General features: G+C 47.2%; 1 pseudogene; it reads left to right on the forward strand.

The window, feature by feature from the left end:
- The first annotated feature begins 243 nt into the window (after window positions 1-243).
- Window positions 244-25,106, forward strand: part of LOC125547865 (disease resistance protein RGA5-like) — a 28,599-nt pseudogene continuing 3,736 nt past the window's right edge.

The following is a 25,106-nucleotide window of genomic DNA, read 5'->3' on the forward strand; positions in this document are numbered from 1 at the left end:
TAGCGTTTGGTAGGTCGATGGGTCGCGGAAGGATTCATCCACGAAGAACGAGGGCGAAGTGCTTATGAAGTAGGCGAGGGCTATTTCAATGACCTCATCAACAGAAACTCCGTGGAGCATGGACATGCTTCAGATTACAGGGTTCGTCGGCTTTGTGTCGAGAATCGCAACAGCAATAAGGTTACCATACCAACAAGCTTGATACTATCCCATGTCCGATCACTTACTGTATTTGGACACTGCATGCAAGAATCTTTGTCGACATTCCCCGCCCTTCGTGTGTTAGACCTGGGAGAATGTTGGGAGTTAGAAAACCATCATCTTGCAAATATTGGAAAGTTGCTTCATCTCAAGTACCTGCGTCTCGGACAATCTAGAATTACCGAGCTCCCCGGAAAAATTGGAGAACTGCGGTATTTGGAAACACTAGACATCAGAGGTACCAGGATCCAGGAACTACCACCAACTATTGCCAGGCTTCAACGATTGGCACATCTACATGTTAATCACATGATTAGGTTTCCGGACGGCGTAATTGGGCAGATGCAGAGTTTAGAAGAGGTGGAGAATTTCGGCGTCTTGTCCTATGAACAGGGCAAGTGTCTGCGAGAGTTCAGTCAGCTAAGTAAGCTGAGGACACTGAAAGTAGCAAATGGTTGGTCACATGACACAACCAAAAGGAGCCATCTTGAGGTTATCGAGGGATACTTGGAAATTTTATTGTCTTCATGCAATCTTCATCATCTCTATTTCCTCGACAGTTATGGCGGTGCCAGCCTTCCAGCTTACTGCTACCCAGTGTCACTTGAATCGTCGTGCCCTACTGATGCGTGTGTCCTCAGGAAGCTCCACATCACGTACTGTTACATTGACAAGGTTCCAGGTTGGATGAGCCTGCTTGAAAACCTCGAGGAACTAAACCTTTATATGTTCAATGTGAGACCAGAAGATGTTGCGGTTCTTGGAGCAATTCCATCTTTGCATTTTCTTGAACTGAGGACTTACTTCGGCACAGATGGGAGGATCTTGGTCGCCAGGTTCAGAAGCTTGAAGTATTTCGACCTGGAAATCTTCTGCTGTGGGACCTCGCTGGAGTTTGAAGCAGGGTCGATGCCGAGTCTTGATCAACTCAAGCTTGAGCTCCGCGTGCACAAGATGGAGTGCCTGAATGGCGCTTCTGATTTCGGCATCCACCGCCTCTCCGCCCTCACCAAGGTTGAGATCAATATTTATGGCGACACCGACGGTGTCTACGATCTATATGAAGACGTCACTGTCAAATGCGTCGCGAGCCGCCTCGAAACCGCCATCGAGAAGCTTCCCAAGCATCCCACTCTTTTGCTTCTCCCAGGTGGATTATCGCCGTGTCTGCATTTTGGAAAGTTCATCGAATCCGTAAGTTCTTTGCCACAGTTGCTTGCACCCATCACTTCATTTCAACCTCCGTGTTATTGACTAATACATTGCTTTGTTCACTGGCCTTTGTATCCATTTTCCTTATGGTGCTTGATCGAAGCAGTATAATCGAAGGTATGGAGACCCAACATGGAGTATTGGAGGTTGTGAAATTGAAGAGGAACATGGGGAGACAAGCATGAGCTGAATAAACTTGAGCGGAAAGGTTGCCACATGTCGCGCCGCTGGTACGCCTTCCCTGCACCCTAACTTTCATTATTTAATACTCCCTCAGTCCCAAATTAGTTGTCTTAGATTTGTCTAGATAGGGCTAAGACGACTAATTCGGGCGGAGGGAGTATATGGCTACTGTCTTTTAAACTCATTGAGGGAGTCCTGGATTAGGGGGTGTTCGGGTAGCCGGACTATACCTTCAGCCGGACTCCTGGACTATGAAGATACAAGATTGAAGACTTTGTCCCGTGTCCGGATGGGACTTTCCTTGGCATGGAAGACAAGCTTGGCGATGCGGATATTCAAGATCTCCTACCCTTGTAACCGACTCTGTGTAACCCTAACCCTATCCGGTGTCTATATAAACTGGAGGGTTGTAGTCCGTAGGCAATCAACTCCATACACAACAATCATACCATAGGCTAGCTTCTAGGGTTTAGCCTCCTTGATCTCGTGGTAGATCTACTCTTGTACTACCCATATCATCAATATTAATCAAGCAGGAGTAGGGTATTACCTCCATCGAGAGGGCCCGAACCTGGGTAAAAAACATCGTGTCCCTTGTCTCCTGTTACCATCCGGCCTAGACGCATAGTTCGGGACCCCCTACCCGAGATCCGCCGGTTTTGACACCGACATTGGTGCTTTCATTGAGAGTTCCTCTGTGTCATCGCCTTTAGGCCCGATGGCTCCTTTGATCATCAACAACGACGCGGTCCAGGGCGAGACTTTTCTCCCCGGACAGATCTTCGTCTTCGGCGGCTTCGCACTGCGGGCCAATTCGCTTGGCCACCTTGAGCAGATCGAAAGCTACGCCTCTGGCCATCAGGTCAGGTTTGGAAACCTAAACTACATGGCTGACATCCGCGGGGACTTGATCTTCGACGGATTCGAGCCACAGCCAAGCGCGCCGCACTGTCTCGATGGGCATGATATAGCTCTGCCGCCGAACAACGCTTTGGAGGACGCACATGCACCGGTTCCGACCATTGATTCGGAGCCTACTGCGCCAATCGAGGATGAGCGGTTGGACGTCACCTCAGGGGCTGCGATCCTAAAAGCGATCGAGCCGAACGCTAGCCCCGCACTCTGCACAACCCGTGACTCCAAGGGTCCAGACTCCACCCCGGACTCCGAACCCCCCGCGCCCCTGCCAATCGAATCCGATTGGGCGCCGATGATGGAGTTCACAGCCGCAGACATCTTTCAGCATTCGCCTTTTTGCGACATCCTGAATTCTCTTAAGTCTCTCTCTTTATCAGGAGAGCCCTAGCCGGACTACGGTCTGCGAGGATGGGATACGGACGACGAAGAAATTCAAAGCCCACCCACCACCCACTTGGTAGCCACTGTCGACAATTTAAACGACGTGCTCAACTTCGACTCTGGAGACATCGACGGCATGGATGACGATGCAGGAGATATCGACGAACCAACGCCCATAGGGCATTGGACAGCCACCTCATCTCACGATGTGTACATGGTGGATACCCCTAAAGGAAGCAACAACGAGGAAAAAGGGGAGGGGACAGGAGATCGACCCCCCGAAAAACAATCAAAGCGTCGGCGTAAACACCGACCCAAGCCCCGCCTCGACAAAAACCCAGCCATAGAGCAGGACGAGCCGGTGGACGACGAGCAGGCCTTAGAGCAACCGTCCGAACAGGGCAACACGGATAGAGAAACCGAACATCCCTCCTCTGGCGAAAACGGCATTCCGGACGACCTCACGCCGAATAAACCTATGGAGCAGAAGAATCTCCATGAGAGGCTCGTTGCAACTGCATGCAGCCTAAAAAAGTAGAAGCGGAAGCTAAAAACAGTGGAAGATGCACTCCGGATCAGATGGAGCAAAGTAATCAATGCCACAGATAAGTACGGCGACAGTCGCCGCACTAAAAGCTATCCGAAAAGAAAGCTACTGCCTGAATTCGACGAAGAGGCCCTAGAGCCCTCGCATTCAAAAAACGAAAAAGCCACACGGTCGGATAGACGACCCCGTAAAGCGGCGCCGCACCTAAATCGTCATGCGACCCTCTTTAGGATTCGCATCATGGCCCAGTCAGGTCCATTTACGGGCCAAGAAAGCAAGCTCTCGTAAGCAACGCTATAAAGCCATCATCAGAATCCGGCACACCCAAATACAGGGGCGCCGCACACCCCCTATGTTTCACCGATGAGGTCTTGGACTATGAATTCCCAGAGGGATTCAAACCCGTAAACATGGAGGCATATGATGGAACAACAGACCCTAGAGTTTGGATCGAGGATTATATCCTCCACATACACATGGCTAGAGGAGATGATCTCCACGCCATTAAATATCTACCCCTTAAGAAGGGCCAGCCTGGCATTGGCTTAAAAGCCTTCCCGAAAACACAATTGGAAGCTGGGAAGAGCTCGAGGATGCTTTCCGAGCAAACTTCCAAGGGACCTATGTCCGCCCTCCGGATGCAGACGATCTTAGTCACATAACTCAACAACCCGGAGAATCAGCTCGGCAGTTTTGGAATAGATTCCTCACTAAAAAGAATCAGATAGTCGACTGTCCGGACGCCGAAGCCTTAGCAGCTTTCAGGCATAATGTCCTAGACGAATGGCTCGCCAGACACCTCGGCCAAGAAAAGCCAAGAACAATGGCCGCACTAACAAGCCTCATGACCCGCTGTTGTGCAAGGGAGGACAGCTGGTTGGCAAGGTGCAGCCCCAGCGACCCAAGTACATACGAAACTAGGGATGGAAACGGAAAACCGCGACGCAACAAGGACCATCGCTGGACTAAGGACAAAAATCCGAAGAGCACGGCAGTCAATGCCGGATTCAAAGGCTCACGACGAAATCAGGAAAAATCGCCCCCCAGGATAACAGGGACGACCCATCCAACCTAAATAAAATCTTGGACAGGATATGTCAGATACACAGTACTCCCGGGAAGCCTGCTAACCATACCCACAGAGACTGTTGGGTTTTGAAACAATCCGGCAGACTCAATGCCGAACACAAGGGGCTCAACACACCAAGCGAAGACGAGGACGAACCCCAAAAGCAGAGCACCAGGAAACAAAAGAACTTCCCACAAGAAGTAAAAACAGTGAACTCACTTCACATAACAAAACGTGCGGCGCCCGTAAAGGTACGCACCACACGGCCCATCCCCAAAGGGTCCTGCCACTGGTTGTCAAAACCGACCATCTTCGATCAGCTAGATTATTCTAGGAATATCAAGAATGTAGGCTGGACTACCTTGATACTCGATCCAATAATTGGCGGACTCCAGTTTTCAAATGTCCTTATGGACGGCGGCAGTGGACTAAACCTGATATATCAGGATACAATCCAGCACATGGGGATAAACCCAGCAAGAATCCACCGCAGCAAAACCTCCTTTCAAGGGGTAATACCTGGTCCGGACACTCATTGTACGGGTTTTCTCCGGCTCACAGTCACATTCGGCTCTGCCGATAACCTCCGCCGCGAAAAGCTGACCTTCCATATCGTCCCGTTCTCAAGTCGCTATCAAGCACTACTGGGACGCGAAGCTTTCGCTCGCTTCAACGCAATACCGCACTATGCATCTCTTACACTTAAGATGCCCGGTCCACGAGGCACCATCTCTTTGAAGGGGAAGCACTAAAGTGCGCCTCCCCAAGCGGAGGACAGTGCGGCCGCTTTAACAGCCCCACAGTAAAATGGCCTCACTGGCCAAAAAACTTCGAAATAGGTCATTCAAGACCACGAACGCGGATAGACGAGTTCGGTGCAAAATCATCATGGATGCAGGCCTAGAAGCCATATACCCCCGCACTAGGGGCTCCACGTATATACAGTAAGAGACAATAAAGCTCAAACTTATATATCTTACTTTATACTTTGCTTATTTTAAACTTTTTCGGCATGACCCGTTTTCAACTCAGTTCCTCTCTTTTACAGATGAACGTCGTGCGGCGCCCGTTCAGGATACGGCACAACGGAGACACAGGCGCAGACGTGCAGTAGGGACCCGTCCTAAAGGATTCTTTTTAGATTAAGATCATGCGTAAACCTTTTTTACTGTCTCTTGTTGCTACACATCCCCTGGTTTTTTCTTTCTGATATAACCAAGGAGGAGGCTGGCGTCTTGGCATGTGGCCACGTCAGAATTTTTGCACGTACCTAGACACTAGGGGCTTTTTTAATAAGGAGTGTTGTTTCGCCCACACTCATAAAAGGCCGAACACCTTAGGGAGTGTTCGGCGTCGCGAGTTTTGGCATTATATGCATCAGCTCCGAATCATGTCTTTGGTCAAATGTTGGGTTGCCCGGCTCCTGAGTTCGGCTACCTTACGTTCCGCTCTATCGGCTAAGGTAGCACCAAGAGAACTACTGCGATTGTGCCCCCGGTTCGGCCAGGGCGAGCACCTCAGTAGAGAAAGCCGAAAACTGACTGTCATGATGTAGCATGAGACTGGTCAGCCACTCGATGACCTATCAGAATCTATAGGATTCCACCGCTTTAACGAAGGGCCGCTTCCCGGTCAGGCACATACGTGCCCCGAACTCGGACGAGCGCAGTTGCCACCAAGGAGCTACCTAAATAGTCTCACTATCAAACTCCTATGGCTAAGTGAAAGTGTTAAAGCATTATAGTCCGGTTGCCTGGCCCGCTGCGCTATCACCTCCTTTATAGGACCAAGACGTTGGGTTAAGTGTGAAAATGCGTCTTCTGCGAGCACCCCCGCACTATGTGCGTGGGGGCTGAAGCCAATGACTGCCATCTTTCAGATTCTGTATATATATATATATATATATCTTAAAACGGCCGCATAGAAGGTGTTCACAATACTTGGAGGCACAAGTATAAAAAAAAGGCCACTACAGTTTATCAAAATATTACTTTATAATTACATATGCTATCATAACATAGCATCTTTCAGGCACTGCGTCTCTATTACACGAGCGCCTTCAAGAACTTCCTGAAAATAGTGCTCGGAGGGTACTCGGCTTTTGTCCGAATCTCGGGACGCAACAACGGTGGTCTCCATCTCTGCCCAGTATGTCTTAACACGGGCTAGAGCCATCCTAGCGCCCTCTATGCATGCTAACCTCTTCATTGCATTTATACGCGGCACCGCGTCAAGGAATTGCTGCACCAAGCTGAAATAACTCTTCGGCTCCGAACTCCCCGGCCATAGGTGACCCATGACGTACTTCATGGCAAGTCCAGAAAACCTATTCAGTTCGGCCCATTGAGCCAAACAATCATCCACTGCAAGTGGACGCTCTAGATTGTGGAACTGTGACCAGAAAAGCTTTTCCACTTCGCGATCTTTTAGATCTCGAAAGTGTTCGGTCGCATCAGCAGCACTTGCTGCCGAATCCAGATAGGTGTCCTCCACACTCCACATCCGGTCCAACGGAGCAAACTTCGGATCACAAAACTTCCTCCGCAGCATAAAGGGCTTTCCAGCCGCAATTTGTTCGGCCTGACGCAGCTCCTCCTTCGCAGCTCTCATCGTAGAGCGAGCGTCCTTGGCATCGGCAACGGCCTTCTCTAAGTCCGTCTGTCTCGCCCGGTCTTCTTTCTCAAGAAGTTTGCAACGGTCTGCAGCGCTCTTTAACTTCTCGGCCATCTCGGCCATCTCTTCTTTGCTTCAGCAGTGAGCAGCCTGTTCGGCTCTCAGCTCTTCACGGGCCTTCTCGGTAGCCGCATCGCTTTTTCTGGCTTGCTCCTTAGCTCAGGCAAGTTCTGCCCTAAGATTCTCCACGACGGCCGTACCATGTGCGTCAAGCACACACATTGTAAGACACTGGCATGAAGCTCCTCTTACCTAATGCCGCCCGAAGAATTACATACCTTGAGCCTCATCAAGCCGCTTGTTGACAAGCGCGATGTCAACATCTGCCACGTCCAGTTGCCGCTTTAGTTCGGCCACATCATCAGTTCAGCTTGATTCCGAACACCTCGCCACCTACATTTAAAGGCGACATCTTAGACCTGGGATTATGATCCTCTGCGTGCCGTCATTTCTTGACAACGCGCAGAGTCTCAGGGGCTACTATCTACACAGGGCGCATCTTACTTATGCGCAACTGACAAAAGTGTACATTATCTAACGTACCTCGAAACCCGTCAGTAAACTTTTGACGGCCTCATACAATCCGCTCTCTGCGGATGAAATCCTTTCAATCACCGTGCCCATCAATGCGCGGTGCTCCTCTGAGATAGAAGCTTGCCCCAGCAGAATCTTTAGCTCCTCCGGCCGAGCACCAGATGGTGCCGGGCTCGTCCCATGACCTCTTTCGAAGGCCGGACACGGGGAACCTCGGGGGGCCGCATAGCTACCTTCCGCCCCTGCCGGATTCGGAGAAACCCTCCGCGACGACACCTCAGGGTCGCCCGCCTCGCTAGGCGGCACGGCAGGGGGAGGCGTCCCGCTCTCCATCATCTCTGGAAGGAGATCCCCCGAGGACGAGCTCTGCTGAGAAGGGCTGAGGTCCGAGCTACAAGATAAAGGTTTGGTTAATCTTCTCAGATATAAATCAAGGGTTTCCCTCATCCCTCAAAAGGAAAATCTTTTCTCCACTTACGGCTCGCTGGAGGGCTGATCCCCTTGAGGGCGTAGTCCGGCCGAGGAACTCCTCGGCGTCAGACCCTCTGACAAGGATTTTCTCCCCCGTTTCGAGACCATGGTTTCCGGGTCGTCAGAGGCGGCTCTCTTCTTCCCCTTAGGAGAGGAATTGTCGGTTCCTCCCTTCGGAGCAGCCTCCTTCGAGGAGGCCATAGCTTCCTTGTCCTCCCCCTCCAAAGGCATTATCTCCAGCATCCTGACCAGCACGAGATCCGGCCTGGTTTCAAGAAGGGGAGCCGGACACCTGATCAGCTTTGCCTTCGCTATCCACTCCTGTTTAAAAGGACGGCTCTTTTAGGGGCAAGTTTATGACAATTATACGGATAGAAGGTCCGGGCACAAGGTTGCTTACTTGAGTATCCGGGCGATTGCGGCTTAGACCTGTGTCCTCGGTTAAATCCGGACACATCTCTTGTGATCCGAAGAACAGTCTATACATCTTCACGGGCGTTGCGCCCATAAAGTTTTGGAGAGATCGCGGTCCCTCTGGATTAAACTCCCACAGGCGAAGGGGGCGACGTTTGCCGGGCAATATTCGGCGAATCAGCATGACCTGCGTCACCTTGACCAGGTTGAGGTCTCCTTCTAAGAGATCCCTAATGCAGCCCTGCAACAGGGGCACGTCTTTGGATAACCCCCAATCTAATCCTTTGTTGACCCATGACGCTAGCCGTGGTGGGGGACCCGAGCGAAAGGCAGGAGGCGCCACCCACTTGGCGCTCCTGGGAGCGGTGATGTAGAACCACTCTCATTGCCACAAGCCGAGTTCCTCTTGAAAGGAGCCCTCGGGCCATGGAGCATCGGCATTCTTACTTATGACAGCACCTCCACACTCTGCGTGCCGTCCCTCGATCATCTTCGGCTCCACTCCAAAAGTCTTGAGCCATAATCCGAAGTGAGGAGTAACACGGAGGAACGCTTCACACACAACGATGAATGAGGAAATGTGGAGGATGGACTCCGGGGCTAAGTCATGAAATTCCAGCCCATAATAAAACAGCAGCCCCCTCACAAAGGGATCCATCGGGAAGCCTAACCCCCGAAGGAAGTGAGACATGAACACTACGCTCTCACCAGGCTGGGGACTGGGAATAGCCTGCCTTTGAGCAGGCAACCTATGCGGGATTTCGGCGGTTAAGAACTTAGTCTCTCTCAACTTTAGCACGTCCTCCTCCGTGACGGAGGAGGGCATCCATCGGCCTTGAAGGTCGGAACCGGACATTGTCGAAGGTCCGAAGTGCCTGGAATCTGGAGCCTAGGGTGTTGGAACTCGAGGCGAAGGGCGAACTCGTTTGAGATTGGAGAAAGGAGTAAGGCCTTGGTCTCTTTATAAGAGGTTGAATACCAGGAGCCCTCCCCGTAACCGTTTGGGACTCGCCTTTAATCGAGAAAGCATGCTAACGGGCACGATTGGGTTACCCATGTCCGTATTGATGAGAATCCCGTAAAAGGGGGGCACACGATCTCTGCTTTGACAAGACGCGCCAAGGAAACCGCCTCGCAAAACATGATGAGGTGGAAAAGTAAAAACGATTCGAGTAAAGGACTTGGCTGTAGTGTGATGGCGCACTGCAAAATACGTCAGCGGATTTGATTTGTGTTAATATTATTCTCTCTATGGCAATATGTGGAAACTTATTTTGTAGAGCCGGACACTACTCTTGGTGTTTACAATCTTCTATGAAGGACTTGGAGGAGGAACCTGCCTTGCAATGCCGAAGACAATTTGCGCACCGGACTCGTTGTCATTGAAGCCTGGTTCAGGGGCTACTGAGGGAGTCCTGGATTAGGGGGTGTTCGGGTAGCCGGACTATACCTTCAGCCGGACTCCTGGACTATGAAGATACAAGATTGAAGACTTCGTCCCGTGTCCGGATGGGACTTTCCTTGGCGTGGAAGACAAGCTTGGTGATGCGGATATTCAAGATCTCCTACCATTGTAACCGACTCTGTGTAACCCTAACCCTATCCGGTGTCTATATAAACCGGAGGGTTGTAGTCCGTAGGCAATCAACTCCATACACAACAATCATACCATAGGCTAGCTTCTAGGGTTTAGCCTCCTTGATCTCGTGGTAGATCTACTCTTGTACTACCCATATCATCAATATTAATCAAGCAGGAGTAGGGTATTACCTCCATCGAGAGGGCCCGAACCTGGGTAAAAAACATCGTGTCCCTTGTCTCCTGTTACCATCCGGCCTAGACGCACAGTTCGGGACCCCCTACCCGAGATCCGCCGGTTTTGACACCGACACTCATACTGGTGTTGAACTAACCATTGTTATTTCCTTTCTGGCGTTTCAAGCAGCACCAGGATGACTGAAGAAAAAGAAGATCAATGCCCTGATGTTGAGTCTTCCTTGCTGTTGTTTCAAACTTTTTGGGACTCTGTCTAGGTCCCTACTCGCTGTCATTTCTGTACTGCTGCTCTACTTTGGGTTGTTGTATTCATTGATGTTTGAGTATCTGCGCGTTCGTATTTTCCGTTGGAGCTACATCTGTGATTGTCGGTCTACCGTATCTAATCAGAGATGCAGGGATTGGGGATTGTTATCCTGAAGCGTGGATACTAACGGACTTAATGCATCTGTTCCGCCTGTGGTTTCGTTGAGCCACTATGATATACTCCCTCCGATCCAAAACAATTGTCTTGGTTTTAATTCAAATTTGAACTAAATCCATGACACTTATTTTGGATTGGAGGGAGTATATTTTTGTATATGAACGCGCCGAAACCAACTATATTTTCTGGTTTCCTTTGTGAAAATGAATGCCACGTAGCAGATTCTAGGAAAAAGACTTAATGAAAAAGGCTTTCGCTCCGTTTTATATATAAAGCACCAACATCCGAGCCGATACAAACGACAACACGCCACACCAACACACACCCAAGGCCAGATACATATATATGTGCCAAGGACCTACAACAACAACACACTGGACGACTCGAAGTAGACTAAACAATGACTGTAAGCAACACTACGGAGCCGCCGGAGCTCTTCACGGTGAAGATACCACGAAGAGGTGAAGCTGAGAGTCGACGAACCGTGAGCTCCAAGACAGTGTCTTCAGGAAGGATACAACACCGAAGCGCCATCACCGCCCGATCCAAAGATCTAGATTTTCATCCGGAGCACGACGAAGGGAAAGGAGCAACCATAACGGAGACTTCAGGAAGATGACAATGACCAGGGCGCTGCCTCCGTCGGCGCGGCCAATGCCAGGCAGGATTTTCACCCCGACAATCATACTCTGCCTTCGCCCAAGGTGCCGCCAGGCACAAGACCCTAATGGCACACCACCACGAAACATCAAACCGCCAGCCACCACGCGCGCCTCCACGGCCATGGCTGCTAGCCGCCCACACCTGAGCCGCGATCTCAGCCCACGAGCACCGTAGCTCCCGCCACCCAGACCGCCGTCCAGGAAACAAGACACCCCATAGGTCCTTCAAGTTGCGAGCGATGAACCGACCGGCTTGCTCCAACTGCCGGCAGAGCTGCCGGTGACCAGAATGACCAGACCGATCAGGGAGCCACCAGGTCTAAGAAGAGGTGAAGCGGGAGCGGACATTGTCAACGCTCAGCACCCCTGCCAGTGACGGGTGGCCCGACCACATCAGAGCCACCTATCACACCCACCACCTCTTCCAAACGCCACCCCTGACACCCAACCTTTGCTCCCAGCTGGATCTGCATCTGGCAAGGACCGACCACCCGCCCAGCTACGCGGGGATCGCCAGACCGGCCGTAGCCGAAGCCGGAGACAACCAACAGGGCATCCACACAGGCCACCTGCGAACGAACAGGCGCCAAACCTGACTCCAGCCATCGCCGCAATGCCGGCCCGACCAAGCACCATGAGGCCACCACGCCGTAGCCCACGCCCATCACAATGACCAACACCGGGCCGCTGCCTCCACCTCGCGCCCCTTGCCCACACCAGCTGGAAGGATCCAACCGCAGCAGGCATCGTGTCTATAACAACACCAAATCAAACAAGTCAGTCAAATTGTTCCAATCAGCAATATGTCTCCGTCCCATATCCCGAGAGATTCGAACGAATGACCCAAATAATGAAAGCATATGGACCTGCAAACCATATTGAATTTTCAGGACACAATGGAATGTTTGAGGTGCTTTGTACTTTCGATGAATCTTTATAATAGATCTGATCATTTTTGCAAAAAAAGAAAGAATGAAAGACATTTGGAAACTAAAATTAAGAGCCTCTAAAATTAATTATGTGTTTCATATTATGCTATAGAGCGTAAGGGGGAAATGTTACTACGTGACAAATAATAATGTATGACTGAACTGAAAAATATAGTTTATCAGGCTACACTGAAAAACTACAACATCCGGCATAATTAACATAAAACTACATCTAGCTCGCTCATTTGAAAAGTTACATGTGTAGACTGCTTCGTCATTGTCCCACCTCGACACCATCCATCATCTTCATTCAGCTTCATGTCAGGCCCAGTCTGTTGCCATGCTTTCCTCCAAGGTGATCCGATGTGACTCTGGGGCATTAGTTGTTTCTTCTTCTGCTGGTTCTGCAGCCTTGGCTAAGGTGGCTCTGTTGGAAATATGAGCAATTTACCAAATGATTTTATTAACAGAGATATTAGATAAAGCATGACTAATATAGCCGCAATAAAGCAAGTCATGCAACCTGACGGAGAAAAAGTAAATAGCATTTGCATATATGAACTTGAACTGAACACATCTAGGACATACACTAGATCATGTTGCATATATGGAGTAGAACCTAACACATGTAGGGCAAGTACTAGTACGAGAAACTGTGGCAGGACATCTGACAGAAAGAAGAAGAACACATATGGGACAGCAGCAGCAGAAGCACTGGACTTGGGGTCGACATCCTCTCCAGCCATGTCGTTGCTGAGGTAGTCGACGTCGGGGAAGTAGTCATCGGAGTCCATGATGAAGAAGCCAGTAGTCGCGCAGAGCGCTCCCCAAAAACCTTATCACCCTTTTTTCCGTACAGGACTCAAAGAGGTGCGGTTTCGGAGGCCTACTGTCCCGACCTGCGGTGCACGCCGCAAGCCGGGATGAGGAAGACAACAGCAGCTCAGAGATTGGAACCGGTGGCGAGAGGAAGAAGAAGTTCTGGTGCGTCTCTCTGAGAGGAGCGACCTCCCTTTTATAGGCGCAAGAGAAGGAGGCGAGAGGCTGCGCCGGGAGGCGAAACAAACAGCCAGCAGCCGAAGGGCTACACCGTTCACATTCGAACTCCACTTTCGCAAAAATCTTTTCAGCTTTCGTGTGACCTTTCGTATACCCGTAGTGCGTGGCAAAATTTAGATATCGGCTCGGCTCATTCCCGCAACCCGCGTCGCGTCGCGTCGCGTCATGACGAGGCGTGGCGTGGCGAGGCGGGCGGCGGAGGAGGAGCACGCGTGGATATCCCTCTTGTTCTCATGCTCGTATAAGTGAGGAAAGAACCTCCCTTATAAGGAGGTCCAACTCCCACTAAACTAGCAATGTGGGACTAAACTTTAGTAGTATCCCTTGCCTTGCACAAATGGGCTAAGTGGGCCTCTAGGATTTATTAGGAATTTCTGAAATAGTTATTGGGCTGCCCAAAATAGACTAAATTCCACCAATCCCCCACCAGATCCTAGAGGCACACAGAAATTTGCCTTTGGTTCCAAAACACTGTTTTATATACCGGTACTGCAGTGGAGACTGTTAAGTTGAACTTCCACCTAGAACTCTATGCTACACTAGTAAGCAACTTGAACAGTGGACTGGGCCTTGAACTGCAAGTTTTCTGCGAATCTAGCTTCACATAAAGCCTTGACTGATACGTGGCTACCGTGGGTCTTCCCCGTGGGTGGAGCTTATGCGTCATACTCTGTGACCTTTCATGAGTTTACTAGAGAGAACCCTACTCTCATAGATTGCAACGTTTGACAATCAGACTCATATAGGTGTGTTCTTCAAAAGATGTTCTGTAGGATAACATCTCTGCTTAAATAAGCCACTTAGAACACATTAAGATATACATCAACCTGTCATGCAGATTAGGAGAGTATTGCATCTTCACGGAGTGGTATTGTGAATAGTAAGGATACTCTCCTCTCAGTTGACCAACAATTGTCTTCCACATCTAATTCACGGGATCTCCGATCATAAAGAATAGGTTACCACTGTGAACAACTCATATTGTGGGTCTCATACCCATCTCCCTAGATGCATTATCTATCACATTACATGATAGACCCTTAGTAAAAGGATCTGCCAGATTTTTAGACATTTAGATATAATCCAATGCAATAACTCTAGAGTTTTTCATTTTCCTGACAGACTTTAACCTTCTCTAAACGTGTCTTGATGACTTCATGTTATCCTTTGAGCTGCTCACTTTCGTGATCACAGTTTGATTGTCGCAGTTCATAAAGACACCCAGTACAGGTTTCTCAACAACCGGCAAGTCATTCAAGAGCCGACAAAGCCAATCTGCTTCGACCGTAGCTGTATCTAGTGCTGTGAGTTCTGCTTCCATTGTTGACCTCGTTAAGATGATCTGCTTGCAAGACTTCCAAGAAACAGCGCCACCTCCATGAGTGAATACATATCCGCTCGTGGCCTTTATCTCATCAGCATCTGAGATCCAGTTTGAGTCACTATACCCTTCAAGCACCTTTGGGTGCCCGGTGTAGTGAATTCCATAATTTGCAGTGCCTTTCAAATAATGCAAAACTCTCTCTAGAGCTTTCCAATGCACATCTCCTGGTTTTGAAACAAACCGACTCAGTTTGCTAACAGCAAAAGAGATGTCAGGTTTTGTAGCACTGGCTAAGTACATAAGCGGGCCAATAATCTGAGAATACTTCAATTGGTCTCTAGCAATTCTTCGATTCTTTCGAAGCAACACACTAGCATCATATGGTGTTGGAGAGGGCTTGCAGTCACTGTAGCCAAAGCGACTCAAGATCTTTTCCACATAGTGAGATTGAAGCAATGTAATCCCACCATCATCATATCTCAACAACTTGATGTTCAGAATGACATCAGCCACTCCTAAATCCTTCATCTCAAAACAACGAGATATGAAATTTTTAACCTCCTTAATAACATTTAGATTTGTTCCGAAAATCAGTATGTCATCAACATACAAGCAAAGGATAACTCCCTCGCCCCCACCATGGCGATAGTACACACATTTGTCAGCTTCGTTTACAACAAAGCCTGCAGTTGTTAAAGTTCTTTCAAACTTCTCATGCCACTGTTTGGGTGCTTGCTTGAGTCCATACAAAGACTTCAGCAACTTGCACACTTTTCCTTCCTGACCATCTAGTACAAACCCATCTGGTTGTTCCATATAAATTTCCTCGTCCAACTCTCCATTTAGGAAAGCAGTCTTAACATCCATTTGATGAATGAGAAGACCATGTGAGGTAGCTAGTGAAAGTAGAACTCGAATAGTGGTCAGTCGAGCCACAGGTGAGTAAGTATCAAAGAAGTCTTCACCTTCCTTTTGGGTATAACCCTTAGCCACGAGCCGAGCCTTGTACTTTTCAATAGTACCATCAGGCCTAAGCTTCTTCTTGAATACCCATTTGCATCCTATAGGTTTGCACCCATAAGGACGATCAGTTATCTCCCAAGTTTCATTCGCCAAGATGGAATCCATCTCGCTACGAACCGCTTCCTTCCAGTAGTCAGCATCTTCAGATGCATAGGCCTCTGAAATAGAACTGGGAGTGTCATCTATGAGGTACACAAGAAAATCATCACCAAAGGACTTTACAGTCCTTTGTCTCTTGCTCCTAATAGGAACTTCATTGTTTTCCTCCACAGGACTTTCAAAGTGTTCCACCGAAATTGTAGGTTCGGTAATTGTAACCGGTTCCTGATTCGATGAACTAGGCATCTCCTGATTAGATGAGGTAGCCATATCCTTCATGGGAAAGATATCTTCAAAGAAAGTCGCATCATTCGACCCCATGATCGTACCGACATGCATGTCAGGTACCTCAGATTTTACAACCAAGAATCTATAGTCAATGCTATGAAAAGCATATCCCAGGAAAACACAATCCATAGTCTTTGGTCCAAGCTTCCGCTTCTTTGGAATCGGAACATTGACTTTTGCCAAACAACCCCATGTTCGTAGATAAGAGAGTTTTAACCTTTTCTTATCCCATTCCTCGAATGGAGTTATCTCTTTGTTCTTTATGGGAACTCGGTTTAGGACATGACATGCCGTCAATATCGCCTCCCCCCACCATGCCTTGGAGAGACCCGATGTGTCTAACATGGCGTTAACCAAATCAGTTAGAGTACGGTTCTTTCTTTCGGCTACCCCATTTGACTGAGGTGAATAGGGAGGCGTCCTCTCATGGATTATACCATGTTCCGCACAAAAAGCATCAAATTCATTGGAAAATACTCTCCACCACGGTCGGACCTAAACCTCTTGATTTTCCAATCAAGTTGGTTTTCCACTTCAGCTTTATAGATCTTGAAAAAGTTCAAAGCCTCATCCTTAGATTTCAGAAGATACACATGGCAGTATCTAGTGGAGTCGTCAATTAACGTCATGAAATATTTCTTTCCACCTTTTGTCAAAACACCATTCATTTCACATAGATCTGAATGTATGAGCTCTAGTGGTGCAAGATTTCTCGTTTCTGCAGTCATGTGAGACTTACGAGGTTGCTTAGCTTGCACACACACTTGACACTTAGATCCCCTGACAGTGGTGAAACTAGGGATTAAGTTCAACTTCGCTAGTCGCGACATGCAACCAAAGTTAACATGACAAAGACGTGAATGCCACACATTTGAGTCACTATTGTTGCAAACATGATTAACAACTTTATTGCAAACATCTGATAAGGATAAACGAAACAGGCCTCCTGACTCATAGCCTTTACCAACAAAGGTTCCATACTTGGATATTACAAATTTATTCGACTCAAAGACAAGCTTGTAGTAATCTCTACACAGAAGGGATCCGCTAACAAGATTTTTATTGACGGAGGGGACATAATGCACGTTCTTAAGCCGCATGATCTTCCCCGAAGTAAACTTCAGATCGACAATGCCAACACCACGAACAGAAGCACTTGAACCATTGCCCATCAACACGGTTGAAGTCCCTGCGGTCTGATAAGACGAAAACATGGAAATATCACCGCATACATGCACATTAGCACCCGTGTCAATCAACCAATCAGGAGAATGACATACTGAAAGAATAGTGGGAAATATACCATACCCAGTATCCTTCATATCAATGTCTCCAATGACAACATTAGCGGTCTTGCCGCCTTTCCCAGGATGACGCTTGTCATAGCGATTAGGGAAACTAGGAGCCCAATGATCAGGATCCCCACACACATGACAGACACCTTTCTTCTTGTCATTCTTCTTCTTGAAGTTCTTGTGCTGGACAACCTTGTTCTTCCCATCAAACTTTGCTTTACCATCAAACTTGCCCTTGTTCTTGAACTTGTGGGACTGGAAGTTCTGCTTCTGTATGGCACTAGATCCTTCCTCAATACCTCGAGCACGTGTGTCCTTTGCTCTCGCCTTTTCTTCCACATCAAGAGTGCCAATGAGATCCGGGACGGAAAACTCCTGCCTCTTATGCTTTAGCAAGGTAGCAAAGTTCCTCCATGAAGGAGGAAGCTTAGTGATGATACCTTCGGCAACAAACTTGTCCGGTAGCATACAACCGAAGTGCTCAAGTTCTCTAGCAAATGATTGTATCTCATGAGCTTGCTCAACCATAGAGCGCTCTTCAGTCATCCTGTAATCATAGAATTGCTCATGATGTACAGCTTAGTGCCAGCATCCGAGACCCCAAACTTGGCCTCGAGTGCATCCCACATATCTTATCCATTATCAATTGACGCATAAGCATCAACTATGTTCTCACCAAGAACACTCAAGAGAGCAGCCTTAAACAGAGTATCCATTTTCTGAAAGGCTTGTGCCTGTTGGCATCAAGCTCTCCTTCAGGTTTGCCAAGAGTGACGTCATAGCAACTCATGGTTTGAAACCATAAGACTGCTCTCACGCGCCACCTCTTATAGTGGATACCCTCAAACATAGGAGGTCTCATGGAAGCGGCAAAACCACTTGGGGTAAATTGCCTATAATAAGGTTTTTGGATTGTTGGAACTATGAGAAATTTACCAAATGATTTTATTAACAGAGATATTAGATAAAGCATGACTAATATATCCGCAATAAAGCAAGTCATGCAACCTGACGGAGAAAAAGTAAATAGCATTTGCATATATGAACTTGAACTGGACACATCTAGGACAGACACTAGATCATGTTGCATATATGGAGTAGAACCTAACACATGTAGGGCAAGTACTAGTACGAGAAACTGTGGCAGGACATCTGACAGAAAGAAGAAGAACACATACGGGACAGTAGCAGCAAAAGCATTGGACTTGGGGTCGACATCCTCTCCAGCCATGTCGTTGCTGAGGTAGTCGACATCGGGGAAGTAGTCGTCGGAGTCCGTGATGAAGAAGCCAGTAGTCGCGCAGAGCGCTCCCCAAAAACCTTATCACCCTTCTCCCGTACATGACTCAAAGAGGCGCGGTTTCGGAGGCCTACTGTCCCGACCTGCAGTGCACACCGCAAGCCGGGATGAGGAAGACAACAGCAGCTCAGAGATTGGAACCGGTGGCGAGAGGAAGAAGAAGTTCTGGTGCGTCTCTCTGAGAGGAGCGACCTCCCTTTTATAGGCGCAAGAGAAGGATGCGAGAGGCTGCGCCGGGAGGCAAAACGAACAGCCAACAGCTGAAGGGCTGCACCGTTCGCATTCGAACTCCACTTTCGCAAAAATCTTTTCAGCTTCCGTGTGACCTTTCGTATACCCGTAGTGCGTGGCAAAAATTTAGATATCGGCTCGGCTCATACCCGCAACCCGCGTCGCGTCGCGTCGTGGCGAGGCAAGGTGAGGCGTGGCGTGGCGAGGTGGGCGGCGGAGGAGGAGCGCGCGTGGATATCCCTCTTGTTCTCATGCTCGTACAAGTGGGGAAATAACCTCCCTTATAAGGAGGTCCAACTCCCACTAAACTAGCAATGTGGGACTAAACTTTAGTAGTATCCCTTACCTTGCACAAATGGGCTAAGTGGGCCTCTAGAATTTATTAGGAATTTCTGAAATAGTTATTGGGCTGCCCAAAATAGACTAAATTCCAGCATGCTCTTTAGTGTGTCATTGCTGCGCAAGCCGAGCTGCTACGCTCTTAGCTGCAAGGCACGCCTTCCTTATAGATGGTGAAGGCGATTCAACCTCCGCGTGATGTGGTTAATTCAATGCATGGATGGTTGTTGCAGGCTGGGAGCCTTCTGGAGCGTGCAAATGTTGCTCTAAGCAGACTATCTCCTGCGACGGTTGAGGCACCACTCCCTCCTATGTCCCCTCCTCTGCCTAAGATAGTTGTTGACTTCGAGGGCGACAAAGATGTGGATCTCTACGGATGCTTTACTGCTCGTGCTTCGAGCTTCTCGCCCCATGTTGGTGTTGGGGAACGTAGTAATTTCAAAAATTTCCTACACACACGCAAGATCATGGTGATGCATAGCAATGAGAGGGGAGAGTGTGATCTACGTACCCTTGTAGACCGACAGCGGAAGCGTTAGCACAACGCGGTTGATGTAGTCGTACGTCTTCACGGCCCGACCGATCAAGCACCGAAACGACGGCACCTCTGAGTTTTAGCACACGTTCAACTCGATGACGATCCCCGGACTCCGATCCAGCAAAGTGTTGGGGAAGAGTTCCGTCAGCACGACGGCATGGTGACGATCTTGATGTTCTACCGTCGCAGGGCTTCGCCTAAGCACCGCTACAATATTATCGAGGATTATGGTGGAAGGGGGCACCGCACACGGCTAAGAAAACGATCACGTGCATCAACTTGTGTGTCTATGGGGTGCCCCCTGCCCCCGTATATAAAGGAGTGGAGGAGGGGAGGTCCGGCCCTCTCTATGGCGCGCCCTAGGGGAGTCCTACTCCCACCGGGACTGGATTCCCCCTTTCCTAGTCCAACTAGGAGTCCTTCCATGTAGTAAGAGTAGGAGACAAGGAAGGGGAAGAGGGAAGAGAAGGAAGGAGGGGGCGCAGCCCCTCCCCCTAGTCCAATTCGGACTAGGCCTTGGGGGGGCGTGCGGCCTGCCTCTCCCTCTCCCCTAAAGCCCAATAAGGCCCATATACTTCTTCTCCCGTATTCCCGTAACTCCCCGGTACTCCGAAGAATACCCGAACCACTCGGAACCTTTCCGATGTCCAAATATAGTGATCCAATATATCAATCTTTACGTCTCGACCATTTCGAGACTCCTCGTCATGTCCCCGATCTCATCCGGGACTCCGAACTCCTTTGGTACATCAATACTCATAAACTCATAATATAACTGTCATCGAAACCTTAAGCGTGCGGACCCTACGGGTTCGAGAACAATGTAGACATGACCGAGACACGTCTCCGGTCAATAACCAATAGCGGAACCTGGATGCTCATATTGGCTCCTACATATTCTACGAAGATCTTTATCGGTCAGACCGCATAACAACATACGTTGTTCCCTTTGTCATCGGTATGTTACTTGCCCGAGATTCGATCGTCGGTATCTCAATACCTAGTTCAATCTTGTTACTGGCAAGTCTCTTTACTCGTTTCGTAATACATCATCTCGCAACTAACTCATTAGTTGCAATGCTTGCAAGGCTTAGGTGATGTGCATTACCGAGAGGGCCCAGAGATACCTCTCCGACAATCGGACTGACAAATCCTAATCTCGAAATACGCCAACCCAACATGTACCTTTGGAGACACCTATAGAGCTCCTTTATAATCACCCAGTTACTTGTGACGTTTGGTAGCACACAAAGTGTTCCTCCGGTAAACGGGAGTTGCATAATCTCATAGTCATAGGAACATGTATAAGTCATGAAGAAAGCAATAGCAACATACTAAACGATCGAGTGCTAAGATAATGGAATGGGTCAAGTCAATCACATCATTCTCCTAATGACGTGATCCCGTTAATCAAATAACAACTCTTTGTCTATGGTTAAGAAACATAACCATCTTTGATTAACGAGCTAGTCAAGTAGAGGCATACTAGCACTCTGTTTGTCTATGTATTCACACATGTATTATGTTTCCGGTTAATACAATTCTAGCATGAATAATAAACATTTATCATGAAATAAGGAAATAAATAATAACTTTATTATTGCCTCTAGGGCATATTTCCTTCAGTCTCCCACTTGCACTAGAGTCAATAATCTAGTTCACATTGCCATGTGATTTAACACCAATAGTTCACATCATTATGTGACCAACACTCAAAGGGTTTACTAGAGTCAATAATCTAGTTCACATCGCTATGTGATTAACACCCAAAGAGTACTAAGGTGTGATCATGTTTTGCCTGTGAGAGAAGTTTAGTCAACGGGTCTGCCATATTCAGATCTTTATGTATTTTGCAAATTTCTATGTCAACAATGCTCTGCACGGAGCTACTCTAGCTAATTGCTCCCACTTTCAATATGCATCCAGATTGAGACTAAGAGTCATCCGGATCAGTGCCAAAACTTGTATCGACGTAACCCTTTTACGACGAACCTTTTGTCACCTCCATAATCGAGAAACATATCCTTATTTCACTAAGGATAATTTTGACCGCTGTCCAGTGATCTACTCCTAGATCACTATTGTACTCCCTTGCTTAACACAATGTAGGGTATACAATAGATCTGGTACACAGCATGGCATACTTTTATAGAACCTATGGCTGAGGCATAGGGAATGACTTTCATTCTCTTTCTATCTTCTGCCGTGGTCGGGCTTTGAGTCTTACTCAATTTCACACCTTGTAACACAACCAAGAACTCTTTTCTTTGATTGTTCCATTTTGAACTACTTCAAAATATTGTCAAGGTATGTACTCATTGAAAAAACTTATCAAGCGTCTTGATCTATCTCTATAGATCTTGATGCTTAATATGTAAGCAGCTTCGCCGAGGTCTTTCTTTGAAAAACTTCTTTCAAACACTCCTTTATGCTTTGCAGAATAATTCTACATTATTTCCGATCAATAATATGTCATTCACATATACTTGTCAGAAATGCTGTAGTGCTCCCACTCACTTTCTTGTAAATACAGGCTTCACCACAAGTCTGTATAAAACTATATACTTTGATCATCTCATCAAAGCGCATATTCCAACTCTGAGATGCTTGCACCAGTCCATAGATGGATCGCTGGAGATTGCATATTTTGTTAACATTTTTAGGATTGACAAAACCTTCTGGTTGCATCATATACAACTCTTCTTTAAGAAATCCATTAAGGAACGCAACTTTGTTTATCCATTTGCCAGATTTCATAAAATGCGGCAATTGCTAACATGATTCAGACAGACTTAAGCATAGATACGAGTGAGAAACTCTCATCGTAGTCAACATCTTGAACTTGTCGAAAACCTTTTTGCGACAATTCTAGCTTTGTAGATAGTAACACTACTACCAGCGTCCGTCTTCCTCTTGAAGATCCATTTATTTTCAATTGCTTGCCGATCATCGGGCAAGTCAACCAAAGTCCATACTTTGTTTTCATACATGGATCCCATCTCAGATTTCATGGCTTCAAGCCATTTTGCGGAATCTGGGCTCACCATCGCTTCTTCATAGTTCATAGGTTCATCATGATCTAGTAGCATGATTTCCAGAACAGGATTACCGTACCACTCTGGTGCAGATCTTACTCTGGTTGATCTACGAGGTTCAGTAATAACTTGATCTGAAGTTTCATGATCATCATCATTAACTTCCTCACTAATTGGTGTAGGTGTCACAGAAACCGTTTTCTGTGATGAACTACTTTCCAATAAGGGAGCAGGTACAGTTACCTCATCAAGTTCTACTTTCCTCCCACTCACTTCTTTCGAGAGAAACTCCTCTAGAAAGGATCCATTCTTAGCAACGAATTTCTTGCCTTCGGATCTGTGATAGAAGGTGTACCCAACTGTCTTCTTTGGGTATCCTATGAAGACACATTTCTCCGATTTGGGTTTGAGCTTATCAGGATGAAACTTTTTCTTATAAGCATTACAACCCCAAACTTTAAGAAGCGACAACTTTGGTTTCTTGCTAAACTACAGTTCATACAGTGTCGTCTCAAAGGATTTAGATGGTGCCCCTTTTTTTCGTGAATGCAGCTGTCTCTAATGCATGATCCCAAAACAATATTAGTAAATCGGTAAGAAACATCATAGATTGTACTATATCCAATAAAGTACGGTTATGACATTCGGACACACCATTATGTTGCGGTGTTCCATGTGGCATGAGTTTGTGAAACTATTCCACATTGTTTTAATTGAAGACCAAACTCGTAACTCAAATATTCGTCTCTGCGATCAGATCGTAGAAACTTTATTTTCTTGTCACGATGATTTTCCACTTCACTCTGAAATACTTTGAACTTTTCAGACTTATGTTTCATAAAGTAGATATACTCATATCTGCTTAAATCATCTGTGAAGGTCAGAAAATAATGATACCTGTCGCGAGCCTCAATATTCATCGGACCACATACATCAGTATGTATGATTTCCAACAAATCTGTTGCTCGCTCCATTGTTCCGAAAAACGGAGTCTTAGTCATCTTGCCCATGAGGCATGGTTCGCAAGCATCAACTGATTCATAATCAAGTGATTCCAAAAGCCCATCAGTATGGAGTTTCTTCATGCGCTTTACACTGATATGACCTAAACGGCAGTGCCACAAATAAGTTGCACTATCATTATTAACTTTGCATTTTTTGGCTTCAATATTATGAATATGTGTAACACTACGATCGAGATCCAACGAACTATTTTCATTGGGTGTATGACCATCGAAGGTTTTATTCATGTAAACAGAACAACAATTATTCTGACTTTAATGAATAACCGTATTGCAATAAACATGATCAAATCATATTCATGCTCAACGCAAACACCAAATAACACTTATTTAGTTTCAACACTAATCCCGAAAGTATAGGGAGTGTGCGATGATGATCATATCAATCTTGGAACTACTTCCAACACACATCGTCACCTCACCCTTTAGTAGTTTCTGTTTATTCTGTAACTCCCATTTTGAGTTACTACTCTTAGCAACTGAACCGGTATCAAATGCCGAGGGGTTGCTATAAACACTAGTAAAGTACACATCAATAACACGTATATCCAATATACCTTTGTTTACCTTGCCATCCTTCTTATCCGCCAAATACTTGGGGCAGTTCCACTTCCAGTGACCAGTCCCTTTGCAGTAGAAGCACTTAGTCTCAGGCTTAGGATCAGACTTGGGCTTCTTTACTTGAGCAGCAACTTGCTTGCCGTTCTTCTTGAAGTTCCCCTTCTTCCCTTTGTCCTTTTCTTGAAACTAGTGGTCTTGTCAACCATCAACACTTGATGTTTTTCTTGATTTCTACCTTCGTTGATTTCAGCATCATGAAGAGCTTGGGAGTTGTTTCCGTTATCCCTTGCATATTATAGTTCATCACGAAGTTCTACTAACTTGGTGATGGTGACTAGAGAATTCTGTCAATCACTATCTTATCTGGAAGATTAACTCCCACTTGATTCAAGCGATTGTAGTACCCAGATAATCTGAGCACATGCTCACTAGTTGAGCGATTCTCCTCCATCTTTTAGCTATAGAACTTGTTGGATACTACATATCTCTCAACTCGGGTATTTGCTTGAAATATTAACTTCAACTCCTGGAACATCTCATATGGTCCATGACGTTCAAAACGTCTTTGAAGCCCCGATTCTAAGCCATTAAGCATGGT

This window comes from Triticum urartu, chromosome 3A (genome assembly GCF_056163025.1).
Source record: "Triticum urartu cultivar PI428250 chromosome 3A, HENAU_Tu73, whole genome shotgun sequence".
Taxonomy (NCBI): domain Eukaryota; kingdom Viridiplantae; phylum Streptophyta; class Magnoliopsida; order Poales; family Poaceae; genus Triticum; species Triticum urartu.